The sequence below is a fragment of the Nicrophorus vespilloides genome, unplaced genomic scaffold (genome assembly GCF_001412225.1).
Source record: "Nicrophorus vespilloides isolate i.1.1-1 unplaced genomic scaffold, Nicve_v1.0, whole genome shotgun sequence".
In the NCBI taxonomy this organism is placed as follows: Eukaryota; Metazoa; Arthropoda; class Insecta; order Coleoptera; family Silphidae; genus Nicrophorus; species Nicrophorus vespilloides.
The window spans coordinates 377,471-401,728 of NW_017100080.1; the positions used below are offsets into that span (position 1 = coordinate 377,471).

Consider the following 24,258-nt stretch of genomic DNA (forward strand, 5'->3'; position numbering starts at 1 on the left):
AGCATTATCTTATGGAAATCCCCAAAAAATACTCATCATTTAAAAATTCCGTGTCATAAAAATATACAAACAATAATTTTGTATTACATTTAAATAAGTCAAACAATAAGTTTTTCTAAATTGTTTTCGTTCATTTGTCAATAAAAGTGTCATTCGTAATGTGGCAGTGATTTTTTTCAAACCAAAATGTTGATGTTTAATTCAGTCATGCTTTTTCAGAATATTAATAAACCACTTTATTTATGATTCCTTCATTGGTTGCTGATTTTGATCAACCTAAACATCTAAACATCGTTATTTTAAATGATTCAACATGTCTCAATTCACTAATTTGTAGTTTTTACTTAAAATTTTTCAAAATAAAAATATTGCAACATTTTAGGGAAATAACGGTAAGGATGTTTTTCTGAATAAACTAATGATCAATTCATTTAGCCAAGATTGTTTATGTTTGAAGGACTCGTATCCATAATTCAAACCTTTTTGACTTTGTCTTCAACTGCTGAATTTCCTTTAAAGGATATGTCGCAAGTCTAAGAAATAAATCGTGAATTTGTTTCAAACTATTTTCAAATTTAATTAATTGATATTAAGTATATTTAGTAATAGAATTATGACCTACTTTTCTGAAGTATTTTTCCACAAATTATATGGCATGTGGTTTGAAGTTCTAGTCATTAATTGTATTTTCCTGTTTTTGTATTTTGTTGACATCATTAAGAACGTTAATTATCTAAATAAAAAAATCAAAAATGATGTTAAGATTTCATAAGAACTTTATTTAATTTACGAATTTGTTTTCTATTAGTATTTTAATATTTATTAATCAAAAAATGTATTTTCTTAAGTAATTTTGCTTTAACTTCATTAATAATTAAAAAGATACTTTCGTAACTTCCATGTAGTTTGCGTAGATTAGTTTGTTTTCTTCTATTATGGCTGTGTCAGATCCGCTATAAATAATGCATGCGTCTTCTGAATACATCTATAAACTAGCATTTAATTCAAACTCATTCATGCCGTTGTTGTTTGTGTATACAGGAAAAGTGTACCTTCCTGTAGAACTTCCAAATTCAGCTGTTCCTTTTATTGCTTATTATATGACCCAGTCGACTCTGTTGTGGTCTGTCACGCAGATATGTCACGAACCATTCAACTCCAAACACTCAATTCTTTGTTCCACTTATTTTACTAGCCCAATTTTGAATACAGTAGTCATTGTGATTTCCAGATTCACCAAGATTATTTTGCGTCACGTCGAAGGTTTAATAATATTTTATTTGAGCTTTAATTTTTGTATAATCACTTGTTATTATTCTAGTGATTATGACCTTCTCAACTAATTTTGCTAACACCGATAATTAAAGATAATTTGTGTAATCTTATAAAAAATAATACACGTATATCTGACATTATATATTTTTAACATCTTTGATTAATTTTAATAATTGTAAATATGATTAGTAAGAAAATATAAAAAAATATAGTTAAAGTATGTTTCAATTATGTTTGATGCTTTACAACAAATGTCGTCCAATACTTAAAGTAACGGATCTGATGAATTACAACCTAGATATTTTTTTCTTTTAAGATTATAGTCAGTACCGTTCAGTTTCCGACATATACCAGAGGAACAACCAAAAAAAAGATATGTCGGATATGAGACTACGAAATCTAGTTTCTTATTAAGATAAGTGTAGACTTCGTGACCTATTTTTTAATTTACCTTCAGTAAATTATATAATTATATCCGGTATATGATTAAAACATTTGATACTAATTTTAATATAAAACACTTTAATACATAAAAATAAAGAATTATATGGTTATATTTTTTTTTCATAAAATGTAGTAGGAAGTTAATGATTAGATTTTGTTTCAATACATTTATTTCAATGATACAAACGTTTAATGGAAATTAATTTATTCCGCATTCTTTCATTTAGTTTAAATATTCAGTTTTAATAAATTCCACTTAAAAACATTTAATAAAATAACTTGTTAATAAAATATAACGGTGTAAATTTGTTTAAATTCAAGAAACTTGAAATAAGTAGGTCAGTTTCAACCAGTTAAAAAAATAGTTAAATATCTAATTTATTTTATTAAGTAACAGTTAAGGAAGATTTGTAAATAATTACGTTTGAATTGAAACCGTGCAATGTGGGGAAGGCGCGAACGCAACGCGGTATAAAATTATTTTTGTTCTTCGTTTCATCGTCGTAAATTTCAATTAGGTTAATTAGTAGTAATCACCTTTTATTGACTTTCCAGTTAAAAGTGTTTAGCCGTAATATCCTGTTCATTAGGTGCGTATATAAGAAAGTATGAGGAATATGTTTTAACTGTAACTTATTTAGCGCGCGACTCGCGTTCACCGTTAAACCTTTTTAACTTCTCTTAACGTGTTTCACAGTCGTCATTAGCGAAAACGAAGAACGAGGCGCGCACGAAACCTCCTTTGTATTGATGTGAACCACGGTAGTAGCCCCGTATATTCATTGAACCCTGGCAGCATTATGAAAACACGTTTGCACTCGTAAAATAAAAAAGAAAACTACTACAACAAATAGATTACAACCATTAACATGTTTTGAAACACTTAATTCTCAGAATTATAATCAAATAGGATGTTCTTTACATTATTTTCTTTGCATTTTGTCACGATTTGTTAATAATAATTAAATATAAAAGTTATTCATTGTTTTATTTTGTTGAAGTAATTGTATGGTTGTTGCAATAAAAATAATCGTAGAAATGTTTTCACTTATAAAAAGTATATGATGGGAGATGTTAATGATAAAATTCATGAATGTCTTTGTTAGTTTGATTAGATATATAATTTATTGATTGTATATTTCGACGGTTTTTCTATTCTATAAAAATGAACATAAACAACTAAAGGTTATTAACTGACACAAAAAGAAATGTTGAGGAAGTTGAAGCAAATAAAATTGAAATAATGTCCCATTATGGTACGCCCACACAACTTACATCCGATAAGAGAAGTCGCGCGTGAACTTTACGAATGTACTCTAACTTTGGTTAAGCACGCATCTCAAAACATATGTATGGAAAAACTATTTCACAATGGAAAACGAATGTGAATTATAACAAGAATAATCATATTGTTAAAGGTTTTGATTTTAAAGAATAATTATACATATATAATTTCAAATAACGTTGCAGACATATTTTGAGGATCATAATACCATTAGTATTTTTTAAAAAATTGTTTGCGCGTCTCTGATTTAGATTATATAAGAATAGCAACAAATATGAAAACGTCGGCGTAGACTCATCATTAGTAGCAGTACAAAAGTAGCGACGACGATGTTGCGTCGCGGCAATAAAATCAATCCGTACATATTTCAATGGCACGAGATCAAAATCCATTCGCCAGAGGCAATCTTCATACCTTTACGTTGCGTTTCTCTTTTTATAAAGATTGCAAGATTAATACAAAGATAATTACAAGTACACAAAAAAAACTGGTAATCAATTGAGAACGTCGAGTGAGACGAAACGGAATTTGATCATCTGTTCTGTCCGCGACGAAACAAACCATTTCATTCAGACGGCGCGCGGCCTCTTCCCTAGGGTTACCATGGTTACCAGTCAACAGTTAGTTCTAGGTTGGGGGCGCAATTCGGGAGAGTTGGCGAGGATGGGTGAGCGGAGGGTTGAATTACGAGCGGGAATACTGCCATATCTGTGTGAAGCCAACATAAAACAGGGTTGCAGAGTTTTCCGTGCTAAAGAAACATTAATTTCGAGGGGAAAAATAGCGCATGCAAAAAAGCAGTTAATAAGTTAATTACCTCTTAAGTTTAAGTTTCATTCGACTTTGAAGATATTCGTAGTTTTGCTTGAGATTAGTAAGCGCAAACTTTCTTTAGTCTCTTTCTAGTAGCAACATATAAATAAAATATGTAGAATCCTGGATGGCATCAGATTTATACAAAGATGATATATTTTACTAGATAAGTCACATATTTAAATACATTCATTGATAACTTGGACAAGTATTTATAGTATGAGTCACAAAATATCAAATCATTTCCAAAATGTTTGTCAATCATCATACTTTCCCAAGTATTTGAGTTTTTCGTCATTCTGTATTACCAAGGTTATTACACAATAAACAAAATAAGTTAGTATTGTAGTAGTATACGTAGTAAATAAGTTAGTATCTTGTCTCAAGATAGTAGGCGGTGTTAATGATTTATCAAGTATCGCGTAGTTTTTAATAACATGTGTACTCAATAGTAGCTCTCTTTCTACAATTATATTCTTATTATATGATGGAAAAAATCTAAAAAAAATTGCAATAGTTGCATTAAAATTTGTTGAAAATGTATAATTAACGAGTCATCAGATTTCCACCGATTTTCACCATTACCATCATTTCATTGATGCAACGTAATTCGATGCCAAACTACAATTCCTGGTAATTCGTACGCGGGTTCAGCGACCTCTGCGACGATCAAACGCATTCCCTTTGAGCAATCTTCAATGGATGAGCATGAGGACAGGACGTTTAATCTGCCACTAACGCCTTTTTTTAGCATTCGACTAAAGATGTAGGAACGTAAGATTAAAAAAAAACAACATATATATATGTGCGAATTGCCATGCCAGATGTTTTAACTCTGCTTGCAAACTCGCCGCACACTGAAACAGCATGTTTTGTACTTCATCCAAATGAGCCTAATAATATAAGAACGTCTACATATAAAAAAAAAATGGTACATACTATTTCATTATAGTGAGAGTACAGACAGTTATATGAAGAGTGTAGCTAATTACTGTTCTGCTACTACGGTTGTTGTAGAATTTTCACAAACTTGATGAAATAATAATAGGCTGCGGATTAAGTTTTCATTATAACAGATGCAGTACCGTAAAATTTTGAACATAATACACACTCGTGTACAATGCGCGCACTTGATTTAGCGCGAAAGTTTCTGATAAAATTTCCTATATAATAAACATCCATAACTTTTCAAACAACTTAAGAACTGTCACGCTTGTTCAATATTGAAAATAATGTTTTCAATATAAGTATAATATGCACACTCATTTTTAACAGGCTATAAAATGAATACAAATTGTGCGTATTATAGTGGAGATTGTACATAAGTTTTATCTGTGTACAATGTTAACATTACTTATAAAATCGAGTGTTCGTTGTGCAAGGTTGACGGCGAGCGATTAATGTCAATGTCAGCATTGGATTTTATTTCAATTTTGATAAACGTAACTGCGAAATCAGTGGCTGTAAGCATTATAGAGCACTAATTAGTTTCGCAATCGGTAACGGCCGTCACTCGAACATCATCTCGTTTACGGGGAACGATATATTATTACACCTTCGTATTTTCACGTGTATCGCAATTATTCCGACCATGGCATATCTCATATGTACGTACGTACTGTTGCGATGATTGTGTAATGCCGCCACACATCCATCCATGCTCGTTGCGTAACGAACGTCGCGTCACGGTCAGTTGGATGGAGTCGCGGCACTGAAGAGAGGAGGTTCGCTCTCTCTCTCTTTGTCTGTCTTTCCCCTGCGGGCGTTCCCTTTCGGTTCCTTCTTTCGTTTTGCAGAAAACGCTTTGCTTTCTGCCCACGAGAACCGTAACCGAGGCTCCGTGGTCTCGTTGTAAACCTGTCCGATTATTGTTTCCTTCGTTCGGAATCTTAACTGTTAACTTGATGCTTTTGTTTCTTTCCCACTCTCTCTCTCACTCTATGTCACTATTTATGTTACCTCAACAGGAAACCAAATAGACAATGCACATTCAATATTATCCTAAACGTAATTAAATTATGTAACAGAAAAAAAGGAATATGAATAAAAAAACAAATTTATCTATGCAAATAAATGCGAATTTGAAAGGGTGCCACGTATATTTTTTTTTCCTCATCGACAAGGGAATTAATTCAATCGTTTACGAAGGGTGTGTCTTCCTGTTTTCGTGCGAAAGAAATTCCTCGTTCGAAGCTTATCTCTTAATACCCAACTGAACCTTGGGTCTATTAATAGACCCGGTTATATCGTGAATTTCATTCAATCATCATAAATCTACTACGTTTATTTGCGATTTACCACTTTCAAACTGTAACCGAATCAAAACAATATTGAACAATTTCTTTGTTCTCTTAAAATAGATCAAACTTTACAATGAATCACATAAAAAATAAATTGTTAATTATTTTTTATTTAGCTTATTTTATTTTTATAAATAATTAAAATTAGTTTTGTCCGATGTAATTAATGTCTACAAAATCAGGTAAGCTTTGTTATCTAAAATATGATGATTAATTATATGGAAAATTTGGCTATTAAATATGGACATTTACACACGATAATGACACACTAAAAATTCCAGCAGTAGATATTTTTAAACTTTTTGTTTATTTTTAATGAATTAGAAAAATATATATAAATCATTAGGAAAAATGTCATTGACCGTAGACTTTTAACCTTGTATTTTTTTTAAATAATTTATGTTTATAATTTAGTAGTTTTCCGCGAATAAACTATTTCAATTTATTGTACTATTTACAATTTTAAAATTACAAAAAATATGAAAGAATTATTATAGCTTATATTATAACAGTTAATATTTACCATTTACCAAAAAGTTTGGCATCAGAAAAAGGTACTCAACATGTGTAAGTGATAAAACTTGAAACAAATTATAAAAGTTTTAATCATCAACAAGAAAAAAAACAATTGTTATCATTGAAAGAAGAGAGATTACCACATTCGAATTCCCAATACAATGAGGAACTGAAGTCAAAGTATAATACTTAAGAGAAATGAAGTGAGAAATAAAAAGTACTAAATTTTTGTATCCAATAATAAAGTAATAGAAGTTGAAGTCAAGTTTCAAAATAAAGAACTGACGTTCGCAGTTTATTTGATAAAAATCTTCTTTCCTGAAAACAATTTCACAAGTAATTTCACTTGTATAAATTTTCTCTTAAATCAACTTGCATACGTTATTCGTTTACACAATGGAAACAATATTCAAAAACTCACATTTTCAATAAATTTAGTTATAAATTTTATTGCAATTCATAATGATATAAAATAATTAGATAATTATGTTATTTGCTAATTTGTTTACTTATATTTTGCACGAATAGAAATAATCAACATAATTATAATTAATCAGTATCAATAATGAATGCTTTAGATAATACAAACCAATTAAGTTTATTTAATTTCAATTGTTTATGATATGTATTTATGTATATTATTTCTACACGTATAATTTTATAATTATACTTTTTTTATAATTACTAAATTCAATATTTCATGTGATGTGGGTATAGTATTGTATTCATTTCATGTTGCCTAGTATTCTCAAAGTCTTCCATTTTCCGCCTAAAAACACGGGGAAACCCGAAACCCTCGAACCAAAGCCCCCACAATATTCCCTGTTCCGAGCAATTGTTGCATGATCGATCGCTCCAAATACCATCCCACGCACAAAGAGAACCTCGTAACATCAACCCCTAAATGTTGATGTTGCTCGACGTAGAAAGGTAAGCCAACAAATAATCCGCTGTATCTGAGTAACGCTACAAACAAATCTTCTGAGAATATTGATTATTTTCCCTATATTGAAATTAACTATAACTTTCCATATTCGATATTTGATAATTTACTAAAGTTTAACAAAATTTTAAGAGTTTACTAAAGTTAAACAATATTTGACAGTTTATTAAAGTAATATAATAGTAACTTTATTACAATCCTCTCATTAATTCTTAAATAAAAGCTACTACAAATACTTTTTTGTGATATACAAATGTAATATTGTCATGTGTTTTGAATCGTGAATTTACTTTTCAGCAATCGCGAGATCAAAAGGAGAGTAAGTTTAATATTATGATTGCAATCTCTGGATGCTTTATGAATGGAATCTACGTCGGTTGAGTGACTCACGCATCATCCCTCGCAGTAAATTTAATTTCCTCGAGGGAAATCCCATCGGGGGATTCGGCACATCTTAATGTGTGTACCAAAAACTAACTGAAACCAATTTGGCCTAGTGAATCAAGGATTTGCAAATTATCGAGCTTTCCGAGTAATTTCTTTTTCTATATATTCGCTTCTTATTTTAAACGCACCGCCGTTTTGTAATCATGAATTATGCATGCAGAGAAGGAAACCCTTTCCAGCAAATTTAATTTCCCTTAAGAGGGTTCCAATGGGAATTCGCAGGTTTATGAATGTAGCAAAAAGCATCGTTTCCGCAACAAATCGATGGTTAGGATTACTACCGTCAAGGAATGCTTTCGCGATGAACGCCAACATCGCGAATTCTGCGGCACAAATTTAATCATTTAATTACTTAACTGCTTTCGCTGCAACCGCAGATTGAAACACGATTCATAAAGATACAAACTGTATGTTTATGTAAAACCAAATGCGACTGGCAAGGAAAAGTTTCAGCAATCCTAAGACATCTTACGTAACTTCAATCGGAGATCGCTTAGGCAACGTCCTTAGAGCAACTGATGTAGTTTCTTTTTTCGATCAGATGGTTTTATATTGATCTAATATCGTTGCTTAGATTGAAGTCCCGGGCGACAGTCAAACATGACTACTACATTCGAAATAAAATGTAGGGGAGAATTTTGCCAGCTTTACTTCTATACAACTTATATTGCTTACCATATGGTGCAAATAATAATCCAGGTTAGTCCGATCAGTCATTATATGAGTTGTAGTTAAATACACAATACTCAATGAGACTATACGGATCTAGTATAGCAAAAGAAGAAGCAATAGAAGTTTTTGGATTAGTTAGTTAGTTTCAATTTTTAATGTTGTCTACTGACTATATAATTCAGTCGATTCCGCTTAATCAGGACACATTGGAACTAGTACATACTGTTCCTATTAAACAGCTGGCCCAATTATCCGAAGTTACACATGTATCAGGTTGGTCCGTCCATGGATGCGACTCAAGCACAGCATTCATGCGTATGCGCCTCAGACACAACATGCGTGGATGGATTTCTGTCCCGATTAAACGGAATATTTTCCCGAGTTTTCTTTCCGTTCTTTAGGATTTGTCCCTAATAAGCGGCTGTCTCGATTAATCGGAATAGATTGTACTTTCCAAGTACAGTCGAACCTCGCTTAACGAATTAAATAAATTGTAAGAAAAATAATGTTTCGCATAACGAGTGACGATGAGAAGAGAAGTCCAGGATTAAACTCATTAAGCGAGGTTCCACTGTAATTTGTTATATATCGTGCAGTTAAGTCAGATACTCATGATGATTATTGTAATTTCTATATACACTCCATTTTACTTAACTGACAAGTATTGAGTATTAAACAGCCAGCTTTAAATAATCTATTTAACTCATTTAATGTTATTTTTAGATTATTTAAATTTATTGGTACTATCCATCCAGTATCTTCGACTGAATTGAAGCCCAGCAATCGTAGCAGTCGAATATTAATTTGTTCAAGTGAGTTAATTAGCTTTATGGTGGCATTAAACGGCGAATCAAGAACGATCGAGCTCGTAGCGCTGATTCACTTAACTATCTGATACGCCCGTTAATTGTGTAATTTCGAAATTAATTGGTTCACCTAATATTTAATTTATGACAACATTCTGAAAACGAGGCAACTTAATATGCCGCATATTAATACCATCGTTGCTTATCATTGAAGTTTGTTTGGCGTAATTAGTTATAATTTAAAGACCAGATCAGTCAGGTTGTGTCACCAAGATCACCACAATAATCCATTTAAGAATTAACTATAGGAATTTGCCGGAGACTGCACGGAACCGATTCGGTGGGCGACGAGCTTCAAATGACGATTACATTAACATCTATTATGTTTCAATTATTATAACACATAACCGTCAATTATACACATGTACAACTAGAATGTATGTTTAATTAAAATCACGGACATATCATCAATTAACAAAAAAAAATATATCACAAGTAGTTTTCGTAAATCGAGTATTAGAACGTGTCTAAAATTTGTTCTCAAAAAATAAATTTAAAATTGACTAAAATATGGAATTCGTAAGTAATACCAATTTTTTTTATTTACTTTCATAGAATTGTAATTGCATTAGTTTTATTTAGATCACTTTAATTCGTTGCCGCTAATAAACTTATTGAGTTAACTGACCTAGAATCCTTTGATTTGTTCAGAGCATCTTAGAGTTACTTCTCTTTGTAATAACTTGGAGAGTATTCTAAACTTTGTCTCGTATTGATTGTATTTCCTTCGGCTGGTGTTTTCCAAGTTTACTATAGATTCATGTTTCAGTTTCAGCCGTTAGAAAATTAACTCAAAAGTAAACAAATTTACAAATTTACGTAAATTTTGTTCCTTACTTTAATAAAATATTTATCACACATATCAAGTTATAAGGAAATATAATTTCAGTTCTTTGTTTTGCATTTATATAACTATAATCTTTTATTGATTAAAAATATCAATCGCATTTACACAATACACACAGCTGAAGGATTTTGTAATTGATGTAAATTGTAGGGGTAAATCTAGACGAAACTTCCTCAAATTGTATTATTTACACAACACTTAGTAAATATATGTTGGGCTTAAAATCAGTAAATAAATACAATTAAAAAAATAAATGAAATTCCTAACTTGAAAATTAGGTGAAATGTTATATTTTAACATCTTAATTTTGAACAATAATATCTCAATACTGAGAAAATACTGTGAGAATTTAGTACAATTAAAACCATTAATTTGTGTCTTCTCATGGTACAATTCAAATCTTAATAAAATCTTGCTATTTTTAAAAATATGTACTATTATTAGCAGCAAAATTAGTTATTTAAAGACTGTATAAATGAGTTTGTATTAATGCTAGATAATCAAGGTTAAGTTGATGTAATTTACACTGACTTTGGCAAGGCCTTTGAAAGAGCGGATCACGCGATTTTCTTATATAATATTATAGTTCAACATAAGATAATTTTCTTAACGTCTGATTTTAAATGATTTTCCAAAATCAATATTTTGCATAATTACTACAAAACATTGGATTCTTTAAAGAAATTAAGTAAAAGAAACACATAAATACACATTTAACAAACTCTGAAGTTTACCTACAACATTAAACACTTTTGTATTTTTAATAAGTTATCTGAAATAACAGTATTGAATTGTAAAAAAGATTACGCAGTATTGTGATAACTTTTTTCACTAAATTATAAAAAAATGAGTAAGATTAAAATTAATAAATATATTCTAACTTGAACCATTCTTACAACAGTCAGTGTACATCTTCGTTAAGTCTTGGTACTGATATACTATGTAAATGCCACTAGCCTTAACCGTTTATGACTTAAGACTTCAAGCATGAAATACATATTTTGTTCTCTTTATAATAATTAAGTTATTAACGTTGCACTCTGTAATAACATACATGTTCAAATAAGTATTTTATTTTTTACTACTCCCACTACATAAGTTTGTTTACATAGTTTACTAAATTATGTAACTTTATTAAAATTTAATATTAACTATTTACCAAATTTGTTCGTAATCAACTACCAATGAATTAATAAGCGTATCTATTAAAATCCCGACACCATGGAAATTCACACATGATTACTGTCCCGATTAAACGGAATATCGTCATGTAATTTTTTTTATTATTTCCTTAGTTAAGTTTCCGTTCTTTAGGATTTGTCCCCAATAAGCGGTTGTCTCGATTAGCCGGTGTCCCAATTAAGCGGAAACGACTGTAATTAGTTTTTAAATTGTAAACCAGGAAATTTCAAATAAATGTTACAATTGAATAGATTGCAAATAAATTAAGATGTCTAAAGAAATTCGAAGCAACCTGTGGAATAAAGTACCTATAAATACCTTAATAAACTGATTATTTTAATTAAATAGTTTCAATTAAATAATGACTACGACAAGGATACGTCTATGTGTATATATTCAATGGGGCTTATGTATTAATTAGTCTATAGATTTGTCCAGCAAATCCGGCCTCGGTTTATTTACTTTCCGAGCAAACACCGCATCTGTTTATTTAGTATTCGTCGAATCGATCCGCACTTTTCCCTCGCCAACTTCTCTCCCACTCCACCCCTCTTTCATTCGCAGCCTCTATATCTGTCAAATTCGCGCGCGCTCTTCGTCGCCGAAGTGCACGGGGAATCCACTGAATCTTATATTGAAATACCTTGGTAGATAATGAGCTACCTTGAAACGCGATATCTCCTCCGGCTAGCTAGCCGGATCAGTACTAAGGGCTGTGACTCGACGAAGTGTGGAGTGAATTTCGGATAAAATCACCCCCGGCGCGCTCGCATATTTATTTACCATCATCCCTCTGCCAGATTTATCGGGTGCCCCAGCTGTGCGGAAAATAATCGTTCTGCCATAAATGACTGCATTCTCTTTCAGTTTCATTTTTCAATTCGCGGAATTTAATTAAATGTGTTTTTCGTGTACGGCGCGACCTTTTTTTCCTTTCGCCAAATTTTAATTATCATCCTCTTTTGATGTTCATAAACAGTGCGAGCTAATTAATTTTATTTCAGCATTGCGGACGCCGAATTAGTGAATTCACCAATTACAAAAAAACACGTGTTGTTTGTAAATTAAATTCAATTAAATATGCAAAATAAAATGTTTTCAAATCATAATTTTATCAATCTTTCAATTAAATTCTAATTTATACCTTACATAACAGCGATATACATTAAATTATTCAGTAAAGTGTAAATATGTATGTATTATCTAATAAATAGTTGCCTGTTTTGGGATACTATTCAAAATATTTGACAAGTAACTTCTAATTTTATTCGACGATCAGCAAGTCCTTTGCCAAGCACAATTTTTTTCTAGGATAGTCATGATAGTATGTACACACGACGCGAATTTTACATATTACTCGTACCGCGTATTAGTTTGCTTTAGATTATCGTCTTGGTGAAAAGCTACGAGTACTTTCAATAATTAAGTGTATAACAAATAAATTACGATCGTATAATAGTCAATTATGACCATTGAAACGTTCAATAAATACTTGTTATTCAAAAATTGAATATCTATATGATTCATGCACCGCATTGAGATTCATTAAGTGCACCTATTATATTCTATTTACATCATACAGTACGTATTCGAATGGGAGTATGGTCAAACTTCACAGCATCATAGTCAAGTAAGAAAAGCGGTATAGATTAAGACCAAAAAACGTGCACATAGAAACTATGCGGCGGTAATGAAGTTTATAATAGTTAAATCCTCTATTCAATATTCAGGAGTTCCCTTTCCGCTACGTCCGCATTCATTTCAAATGTTGTTTTTTCTCTTTCTCTCTCTCTTTCTCTTCCCTTTTACATCTTGTTTTTACGTCAGATCGAGCCGGTAAGCCGGCATAGTTTATTCATCGAGCACGAACCGAACATGCCTCATTAAAAATGAAACCCCCAATTCCGACCACCTCGAAATCAAGCTAACGTACGAGAACCAAAGGCCCCCTTCTCCTTCACCATTCCAGTCCTCTCAATCTTTCAGTTCTTTCATTTCGCCAACGCTAAAAGTCCAAAGATTATTCACTAAACTTATGATACTTGCAGACTAGGCCCTATTGGGAATGCTCAATATGTCAAGGACGTGTTGTATACAATTATGTATAATGGAGTATCACGTGAAATAATCGAGCCGGTACATTTCGAAAGTCCAGTTTTTTTTACTTGTTTTTTAATCTGCGAGTATATGGAAAGCGCGCGCTCGACACAAAAATAAACGCTGGCCTCAATTTTTAAGGTCAAGAGTGCGTTCGGACTTTCTTTAAAAACAGAAATATTGAAAACGAAACATTTATGTATTTTAATCTACAATTTAAACGAATTTTATTTTAATCAAAAGAACTTGTTAAGCTATTTACAATTTGAAATATATTTAATAAATAATTGAATAGTACATGGATGCCTCCTAAATACAAAAAAAAAACTGTTAACAAAGTGTTTTAAAGTCACAACATAAAATTTATCGATAGATTAACTAATGGAAATAATATAAAATATGTATAATCCTGACATAATAAAATTAAATTAATTAAACATGTAAAGTAAATTGCATTTTACATTTTGTCAATACACTAATTACATTGCAATATTTCTGTTTCTATCAGTTGAATTTGTAGATTAGAATATATAGTAATTTTCATTCGGTGTTAGTACTAATTACGAGCTTTCTGTAATAATTAGCTACCAATCAAAGTAAAAAGAAATCTAATATCCATACTGGTAATATTTGCAATAAAATGTTTTCTTTAAAGTTTAGAAGTTGTTAAAATAACTCTTATAATTATGGTAGTATATTCAGATATTTACCTACAATTTAAAGATTTCATTTACATGTCAAATGATAAAAAACTTCAATGGTAATAATAAACTATTTTTTATAATTGTATTATAATTGTATTATAAGTATAATTTGTTTCTTAAGTAACTAATGTAGTTTAAAATTTCTTGATAGCTTAGTTTAATTTATTTGTGAATTATATTTTTTTGTGAATGAAGAGAATACAAACATAAATTAAAGTTAATTTAAGTTTATTAGTAATAACTGTAGTTTCAAAGTGTATGCAACCTCCAAGTGTTTTAAAAGTCTCACACAATTTATGTATGTGTTTTTGTCTTTGGTGAATGGAGAATGGAGAAAAGACTTCAAAGGTAAATCTAAACTTAAGTTCTCAAAGGCTGGAATTGTCGTAGGCATTTGTACTTGAATTATATTTGGAATTAAACAAAAACATCCACGACCATACGTGCGCGAAGCAACGTAAAGTTGATGAGAAAGAGGAAATCAGGAAGCGCTAAAGAAACGTGCTCGACTCTATTTGCAACGTTTGTAATTTCTATTTTTAAATGCACTTTCGTACATGACCTATATCGACTGGAAGACCTCTTCAAATGGCCGAAAACAGCAGATTTTTGTTATTGTTTACGAATGAAGGAGAGGAAGAGAGTCCATCGATTGCGTGCGTCGCTGAATCTCCGCTAGGGCCGTTGCCAGCGTCGCGACGCCCGTTGTCAGGACGTCCCTCCCGACATTCACCCTCTGTCCGCGCTGCAACGGAGCCCTATTTTCAACCCTATGCACACACACTCGCACCGATATAACGAGCAGAATGCGATCGAAACCCTCGTTTATAGCAAGCATATACTATATAGTATGGAGCACGCTTATATATAATTACTTCCGCACCTATGACCAACTTTTGGAGCAGGCACCTCGTTTATTCGTGTATTACAATCCGTACTTCATGCATACTACATATTGCAACTGCAATAAAACCTCAATGAAGTCACTTTCCGATGATGATGCGATTACGCGTTTGCCTGACGCACTTGATTCGATTTTAATTGTGACATTCCCGATGTAATTCATCCCAGACCTGTATAAAACCGTCAGTCTACAATTTGTATCTTGTCATCGCTGATGCTCTCCAACATAATCAGTGACAACTTAAAATTAATTTATCATATTATAAACTTTCAATATTATTCGAAAATTTATAGTATTATAAATAATAAGTGACAAATAATTTATAATATAATTTCAATTTATATATTTGAAAATGAATATTGATATATTAATACATTTTATTAGAGAATTGGATATTTTTAGTACAAACAATGTTATATTTTGTCCAGAATCTCTCAATGATTTTGATTCCTTTTCTCCATCATCGTAAACTATGAAATTTGAGGATATCACATAACGTTTGCTATTTAAACCAGACCATAATGAGATAAAGCTAATTAAGGTTATTATAATATGTACAAGTAAATAGAAAACTTTTCCTGCTCGATAAGACAATTATTTATTTGCGTAAAAATAGATCATCGCCAATTGGAAAAATGTTGATATAAAAAAAAACATATATCAATAACATTTCTTATAGAAATTAATGATGTTGTTAATCAGTGAAAATTGTCATCTTTATGAATAACACTATTTTATACTGTGGGTTCGTGTTTATTATAGATGTTTATGGAAAACCAGTCCACAAATTACAAACAATGATTTTTTTTTTATTACGAATGATTACTTTCTTTCAAACAGTTATAAAAAGTAAACTCATTAATACATATTTTGCATCAATTAAAATTTCAATAAACAATTTTTTTTCTTAATGTAAAGAATGACTCAAAGATCTGTAGAGAATGACTCCTAGATTTGCATAAAAACTCCTAAAATAAATTAAAAGTAACAATGGTCTATAACCAACAATTATTACCATAATAATTACATTTGCTACTCATTTGCTACAATTTACTCATATCATTCAATCAGAGATATTATTTATATCAATTCTGTAATAAGAATCTATCTGATTAAAGGAAATCACGTTTAATTTTTATGTGCAATCTAAACGGGAGTAAAAAACGCGTTCTTGAATGATGGTAGTAAACGTTTAAGGAGTTGGTGCTTGACGTGCGTGAAAAACGAAGTGCAATAATAACGTGGACATAGTGTGCTCTCGTTAAGGGAACGCGCAAATAGTGGTGTAGCAAAAGAAATAGAGAATCAGTTAGGATGCAGAGGCAATGACTTCTATTCTTCGGTAAATAAGAATGAAAGAAAGAAGGATAAAAAAGCAGGATGTTTACTGGATTTGTAAATAGCCTTCCTTCGCTTGGTTATTATACTCGATGTCAAGCGAGTGGAAACACAATTTCTTTGTGGATATTATTGATATTTCACTACTTATTTTATTCATAAAATGGATCTATAAGAACAAAATCATTTTTCCGAAGTGGTGTACAGCAATACCTCGCATAGTCCAGCTTCGATCAGTATTCTCAGATCACTATAGTCCGGATTGAAAATTTCAAACAAATCTAATTTTAATTGTGCAAAATTAAAAAAAAATAGTACACAAGTCTCTTTTTGCTGTTTATTTTTTGCGGTTTTATAGTTCAAGATATTGGCGAAACCGAGAATGCGAGGTATTTTTGTATAACCAATATGGATAGGAACATCCTGTTATTATTTATTAACATTAAATACTAGTTAATATTGCTAATAGAGTAATAATAATTTGACTTATTCAAAAAAATCTAAAATTAAGTATGAATGTAAACTATGCAATTTAATAGAGAAATATATAGATTTATTCATATTTCATGCATGTTACATAAGACATAATTGACAGTTAGACAGTTGAACTATTTATTATTGATTATTGAATTTCCCAATGTCAGTGAAATTGACCTATTTATTTGTCAATTCTTAATTGAATTCCAAAACTGTCATTTAAATATGGAATTCATGTTAGAGCTAAAAACATGAAGTCACAGTTTAACTTATTATTGTATAGAATATGTGTAATTCGATTACACGGCTGATTTATCATCGTTTATACAACTCAATTTAACAATGAAATAGTCTATTGTTTCCATGATGCAATAGGAAACTTTGGCAAATTTAAATTTTATCTTGATATTAAATTTAAGTTCGTTTATACATTCGATTCCGCTTAATCGGGACACATCGGGACTAATACATTTTGTCACAAGTTCCATAAAATTACAGGATTAGTGTTTTTTAATATTTAACTTAATAAATGCATACATATTAAACAAAGTGTATACGTACTACATAATAGAAACTGATATAATAACAATAAACATGTATCAGGACGGCCTGTCCATGAATGCGGTAGATGCGGCTCACAGCATCCATGCGCATGGCGCGCGTATAACATCCATGAACGTGGCGCTGGGGATTCACACACGATTATTGTCCCGATTAAACGAAATATTGGTCCGAAAAAGTAAATATGTATTATTTCCTTAGTTTTGTTTCCGTTCTTTAGGATTTGCCTGTCGCAATTAAGCGGAATCGACTGTGTTAAACAATGTAATAATAATTGATGAAGGGCGGAAAGACATGATTTTATGGGTAGGTTTTTTTTAAATTTTTATACATAACTGTTTCAATAAATATTACTATTGATAAGTTTGTCGAGTGAAAATTAAGTTCAGTCTCAAAAATTGACTGGATGAATAGATTCAAGTTGAAGTAGACACCGGATAAAGCGACGGAGAAATATTGTGAAATTAATTGGAAGCTTATTACTCGGAAAACGGTTCGGTAATCGATTCCCGAACAAAACGCTCTCTCTCTCTCTCTCGATCACAACCAGACGATAAACGCTCGATTGCACTCATTACATATTTATGTTATAATATCTACCTCTGTTACTTCCATTGTTTTGACTGCCTCTCTCACTATTTATGTGTTCTATCGCTGCATTGCTTCTTTTAATAGCAATTCATTATCTAAAGTTCTCTTTTTTTCTTTCTAGTTTTATTAACTCTGCGGAGAAAGTAAATAAATATTTTCAGTATAATTACAAACACGTTCAATTGGTTTCAAAATAAACTGCTTTACGTCCCACACAAATTAGTTTCAACAGCAAATACCTCATAGGAATAAACATTAGTCAGATTATCAACAAACTTGACGTCATCTAGTTACATATATTCATTTCAAGTATTTTCTAAGATTAATTCATGAAATAATAATTATGTATTAGAAAGTTATACATTTACATTAATTAGATTTATAGAGAGAGTTATCTTCAACTAATTACAACAATACGTCGCATAGTGCGGCTTCGTTCAGTCCAGATTCACTATATGTATAATTTGAGAACAAACTAAATTTTTATACATAAAAGATAGTTTTGTGCTGTTTATTTTTGTATGTATTTAGTTCCTCGATTAGTCCTGTTTCAAACAGTCCACAATGTTGATACAACCGATTACCACATAGTGCGGGTATATGACAATTAACTAAATATTTCGGAATAAGAATGTATACATACATTCTTGACGCTTCTAATAATATTTTGAAAATATCCACTGTGTAATGAATGTTTGCTGTTTAAATCATCGGTAAAACAACAATTGAAAATTAAGAATGATGTCTGTTGGAAAACATTGAGCAATTCGAGACAGTCGTTACGTAATCGATTATTTTCGGACACGGTAATAAGTTTGGAATAAACATGGTTCGCAAACCGCGCTGAAAATAATTAACTCTGATAAACTATTATATGAATATTCAATGCAAATATTGTACTGTTCAAAATTCATTTCCAAAGTATAAGTAATAAGCCTTCAAAAAAAAACGAAACATTCAGGCTTCTTCATTAATCTACCTGTCGTCAATTGCTTCACCGATTTATTTCGAAATAACCTTCAGTTAATCGTTTTCGCACGGTTTCCATATATTATATAATGTACAAATGCAAGGATTCATATTTTATTATTGATTAGCTCTTACATAATATTTATAATTGCTTTATCCAATAAATTATAAAAGAGAAAATTAAGTAATTGACTTCTACAATTAATAAAAGCATATTTTTCTTGAATATTTATATAAAATAGTTTTTAGTAACAACTAAAAACTTTTAGTAACACATATCTGAGAATAGTTGTAGTAATACCTTTTTCGCATATAAAAATAGCTTACATAGTCCAGTGTGAAAATAACCTGCACAAAAAGAAACTTGACAGTATAAAAGAGGTCGGGGGGGGTTTAACGATTTATATGTAAAAAAATATAATGTGTACTAATTTTTTAGATTTTTTTTTTTGCTGAATTGAAATTTGGTTTATTTTGAAATTTTCAAACCGGACTAATCAAACACTTCAATAATACAGTAGTAAATTGTAAAAGTTATCAAACTAAACTAAATTGATTTAAAATGTATAATTCTACAAATGTAGAATATTCTTCTGAATATTTTGTTTGTAATTATTTATGATTATTTATAATTTATGCATGGTATTGTTATACTATATTAGTGTTGTCAAATTCAAATGTGTTCAGAAATTTAAAATTTTGAAACGCGTTAGATAAAATAAACAGCTGTAATACAATCAATCTGCTGATAATATTTGTCCGATTTATGTTATACAAAAACAAACGGTTCAATCTTCTCCAGTTACGTATCTCAATTGGCAATTCGAAATGCCAATACAGTTTAATTTGCAGCGGATTGATCAATTGAAAAATAATTGCAAACTTGGCGAGATCGAATTTTCGATGCGAACGCGTACGCGAAATTCTTGCGTTATTATGTGATCTGCAAATGGAACGATCGATGTTCGCCATTTTAAAGCCTGAAGAAACCAGTTTTCCAGCTCGCACAAACAATAAATAAATCGATTTTCGAAAACGTCATTGCAGTTGCCGAGGGAATTGGATAAATGCTTCGATGCGATTAATTAATCGACTTGTTTTGTGCAAAATAATATCATTAGATGTTTTATTTATAAAAAAAACATAATTTAGTTATGATCTAAATTAATAGTAACAATAATAACTAACAAAAGTCTAAAATATAACATTAATTAATTTTCTAGAGAGAGAGTATCTTCAACTAAGTACAACAATGCCCCGTATAGTGCGACTTCGTTCAGTCCGGATTCACTATATATAATTTGAAAACAAACTTAATTGTATTTGATAAAAACAAATTCTTAAAAAGATAATTAAGTTAGATCTATATTAATAGTAACAATAATAACTAACAAAAGTCTAAGTGAATTCTACATAATTTCCCCTATTCTCTAACTCGTGATGCTCAAAATGTCGTCGCAAAGGTAGTTCTTGTTTTGTCAAAAAACAGCTAACATTTATTAATTATATCAATTTGTAGTAACTTCCTTGTTGTTCAATATTTTTCTTTAAATTTCGCACTAAAAAAATCTATACGAGCTCCCTTTACATTTTTTTAATTTACTGTACAATTACGTATGTAAGATTGAGAGCATGCTTTACTAATGTTGTTTAGATGAAAATATTCGAATTTAAAATGAGCACATTCACAAATCCAAACATTTTTTTCGTAAATTTCTCTATAAAAATGCCTTTTAATTGTTTTCGTTTGAGGCCGAACTTAATATTCGTGCGGGCTTCGGGCCTTTAAGAATAATATCTTTTTCATTAAACGGGAGAGAAGCAAATCTTTTAAGAATATCTTCAATTAAACAATTACAATTAGCCTCATCGGTTAGTCCAACTTCATCCTTTCTTTGGTTTTCCATATTAATATTTTCTATAATAAATGATAATTTTAACACGGATGTGGTGAAAGAGTACACTAAAAATAGAGTTAAACTAATTCAGACAACTAATTCAAATAAAGTAAATAACGGAAATGATTATTTTCATATAAAGAAATGAACCAGCCAGCTCTTTATATGATCTTTATATGATATATCAATAAACACTGCTCGTCCACGAAAACTAAGCCAGAAACCGCATCTACTAGTAGTAGTGAAACAGTTGTTAACTTGAGCACTTGACCTAGAATACCACGAAGTGCGCATGCGCTAAGTAAGCATATCCCGAAATTGACTATGTGGCATTTGTACATGAGCAGAGGGCATATCACTGTTTGTCAACCGTTGAATCGAACACTTTCGACAACTTTCTTTTATATTTGATATGATTTACGTTATGTAAATGCTCTTGACATTTTAAAATTTTAGGGATGCTCCGTATCCGGACGGATGATGTACACTATATACTCAATATAGGTAAATCTCAAGTATAATACCGCACAATATGTACATTTGTGTACAATTGCTGTTTTCTTTACTTTTTTTTAATAAAAATATTATTTGTAAATGGGAAGCAGTTATTGAAGTCCGGAATAATCATTAAAAAATGTTATTGTTTTTTTTCTTAATAAATATTGTTTAAAAAAACGCCCGATAATTATGCACCAACCCAACAATACATTACATTAATTTTCATTAATAAGTACACGTAAAATGTATCATTGATTAAAAGTTTGACATTATTGTTTTTTTTATATATTAAAAATGTAAGTTTAAAAAAAAACTTAAAAATCAATTAGTGCGTATTATATACGAATTTCAATTTTATCGGAAACTTTAACGTTAAATCAAGTAAGCTTTTTCTACAACAAAGCGGATTACATTCAAAATGTTCCACTTTTCAGATACTTAACGTGCGAAATAAAATTATTTTCCGTGTTTATTGTCCTGTCTTGTATATTACATTTTTATTATATAAGTATATAATATTTTTCTGGTTTTAAACGTTTATTGGATGATAATTAAATTCTTACTTGTCTTTCTTAATACTCTTTGGTATATATCACATGATTGCGTCGCTGATTGTTCGCAACGTTTTCCATTGGAATCTCTGAAGTATTTCAATGTTGGTGTTGCTCACTGAACCGTAAACTGTATTTCATGCGACAACACTGGATTGAGAATGGATTGTAGCATACTCAAATCCAACAATTGCTCTGTCTTTCTTTCAACTAACCAAATATTTTCTATAATTGACATCCATTTTATAATTGATATCCATTTTAATTCTAAATTTGCATATTTGCATGTATCTAAATTCCGCGACGAGAACTTTAATGGGAACGTAAAAATAATTAACTTAACATGCGTTCATTAAATCCAAGGAAACAGACAAAAAAAAAACTTAATTAAAACCCGTATAAAATGCACGTAATTAAACCACCTGTATGTTGCGTTAATTGAACGATGGACGTTAAAGATTTATTCGTGTATTAAACGTTTCATTAAATAAATAACCCATCCACATAACTGATTTAATTGAAGATGTCCAAAACTACAGATAACTTCTCTATTTAATCAAAATTTACATAATTTTATGTGCATTTACTTCAATAATAACAAAAAATTCGTAGCGTAATTAAGTCAATTAACTTTGCATGAAATTAAAACAATTTTGTTATTTTTATTGCCCGTTAAATGAGTATTCATATCCTACATATATTTTCATTGTGATTCGAATATAATTTGAAACATTTTTTCAAATTAAAATAGTTTCAAACAATTAAAACAATTAAGTTGTGTTTATATAAATCATATTTTCTAATTTATGAATTCCTCGCTTTTAGATTTATTTTACTTTTCTTTCCTTTTGTTGAAGAAAATGAATAATTTGAAAGAAGAAAAACAGTATATATTTTTACACTTGCTATACTAAAAAAAATGGATCTGTCTGTCTCTACGATGTAAATGATTGATCACCTTGAAGAACTCACGAGTGAATACCTTTTAGAATTGGAAAAGAAAAAGAAATCTGAAATATTATTTTATTTTTATAGACCTTGACGATTTATATATAAAAAAAATATAGTATTTCCGGTTGCAAAATCAAACTTTAAGAACAACTTTTTAAACAAAAAAAAAGTCTTTAGAATCAAACAAAACTTACTTGCAAAAAAAGTAAAATAGTTCTCAAAATTAGTATATTTCGTAATATTGCCAAATATGCATAATTTTATTAAAAAAAACTCCAAATATTGTAGATTAATATATCTGCTCTATTTTATATAATATGATTATAACATTGTTAAACTTACAAAATATTTTACGAATTTCTTAATAATAATATAACTCAGTGATTCTCAAAGTGTAGGGACATTGTTATTTCCAAAAGTGGGTCCCAGAAACTTTTTATATCCAAAAGGGGGTCGCAGAAACTTTTTATGTCCAAATGGGGGCCTCGGACCAAAAAGGTTGAGAATCAATGATATAACTGTTTCAATTAAATTAATTAATTTATAAATTAACATGATATATACAATTATTATTATAGTATCATTTTATGTATAAACTATTTTTTATTAGCTTCTAATTTTTGTAATAAAGTAAATTAAAATGTACACTATAATTTATATAATTTCTTGTTTAAAGAATACACAACTTACATAAAGATAAATATAAACTAACACTAATCCACTCCAATGCACTGTACAATCGCATGTAATTGCATTATGCGTAAATTAAGATATTACCTAACAGATAACTTAAACATACTTACTAAACTGCAAATCGCGTGATTGAAACGTTTAGCGCCGTAAACAGCATCAGCCCAATTGGACAAGGACAAAAAGAGAAATTTGCTAATTAAATCCACTAAATTCGTCGGTAATTAACCAGGACTCCGTTTAATTAATTAATATACTTCGCGGAGCGAGAGAAGCACGCGGGGTATTGGATTAGCCGAGGCTAAAGAATCGATACGCCAATACCGATTAAATTATAAATAATGCTCCTAAACGCAGGTAACAACAGCAAGACGACCGAATTACTTGAAAAACAAACGAACGAACATCCTTCAATGTAATCACATCTCACTGACATTTT

At 30.3% G+C, this 24,258-nt stretch overlaps 1 protein-coding gene across 1 annotated transcript in view; it reads right to left on the minus strand.

Moving 5' to 3' along the window:
• The window catches only part of LOC108566905 (probable basic-leucine zipper transcription factor N), a 65,099-nt gene that overhangs the window by 15,915 nt on the left and 24,926 nt on the right, over positions 1-24,258 (minus strand). The gene's annotated exons all lie outside the window — the stretch shown is intronic.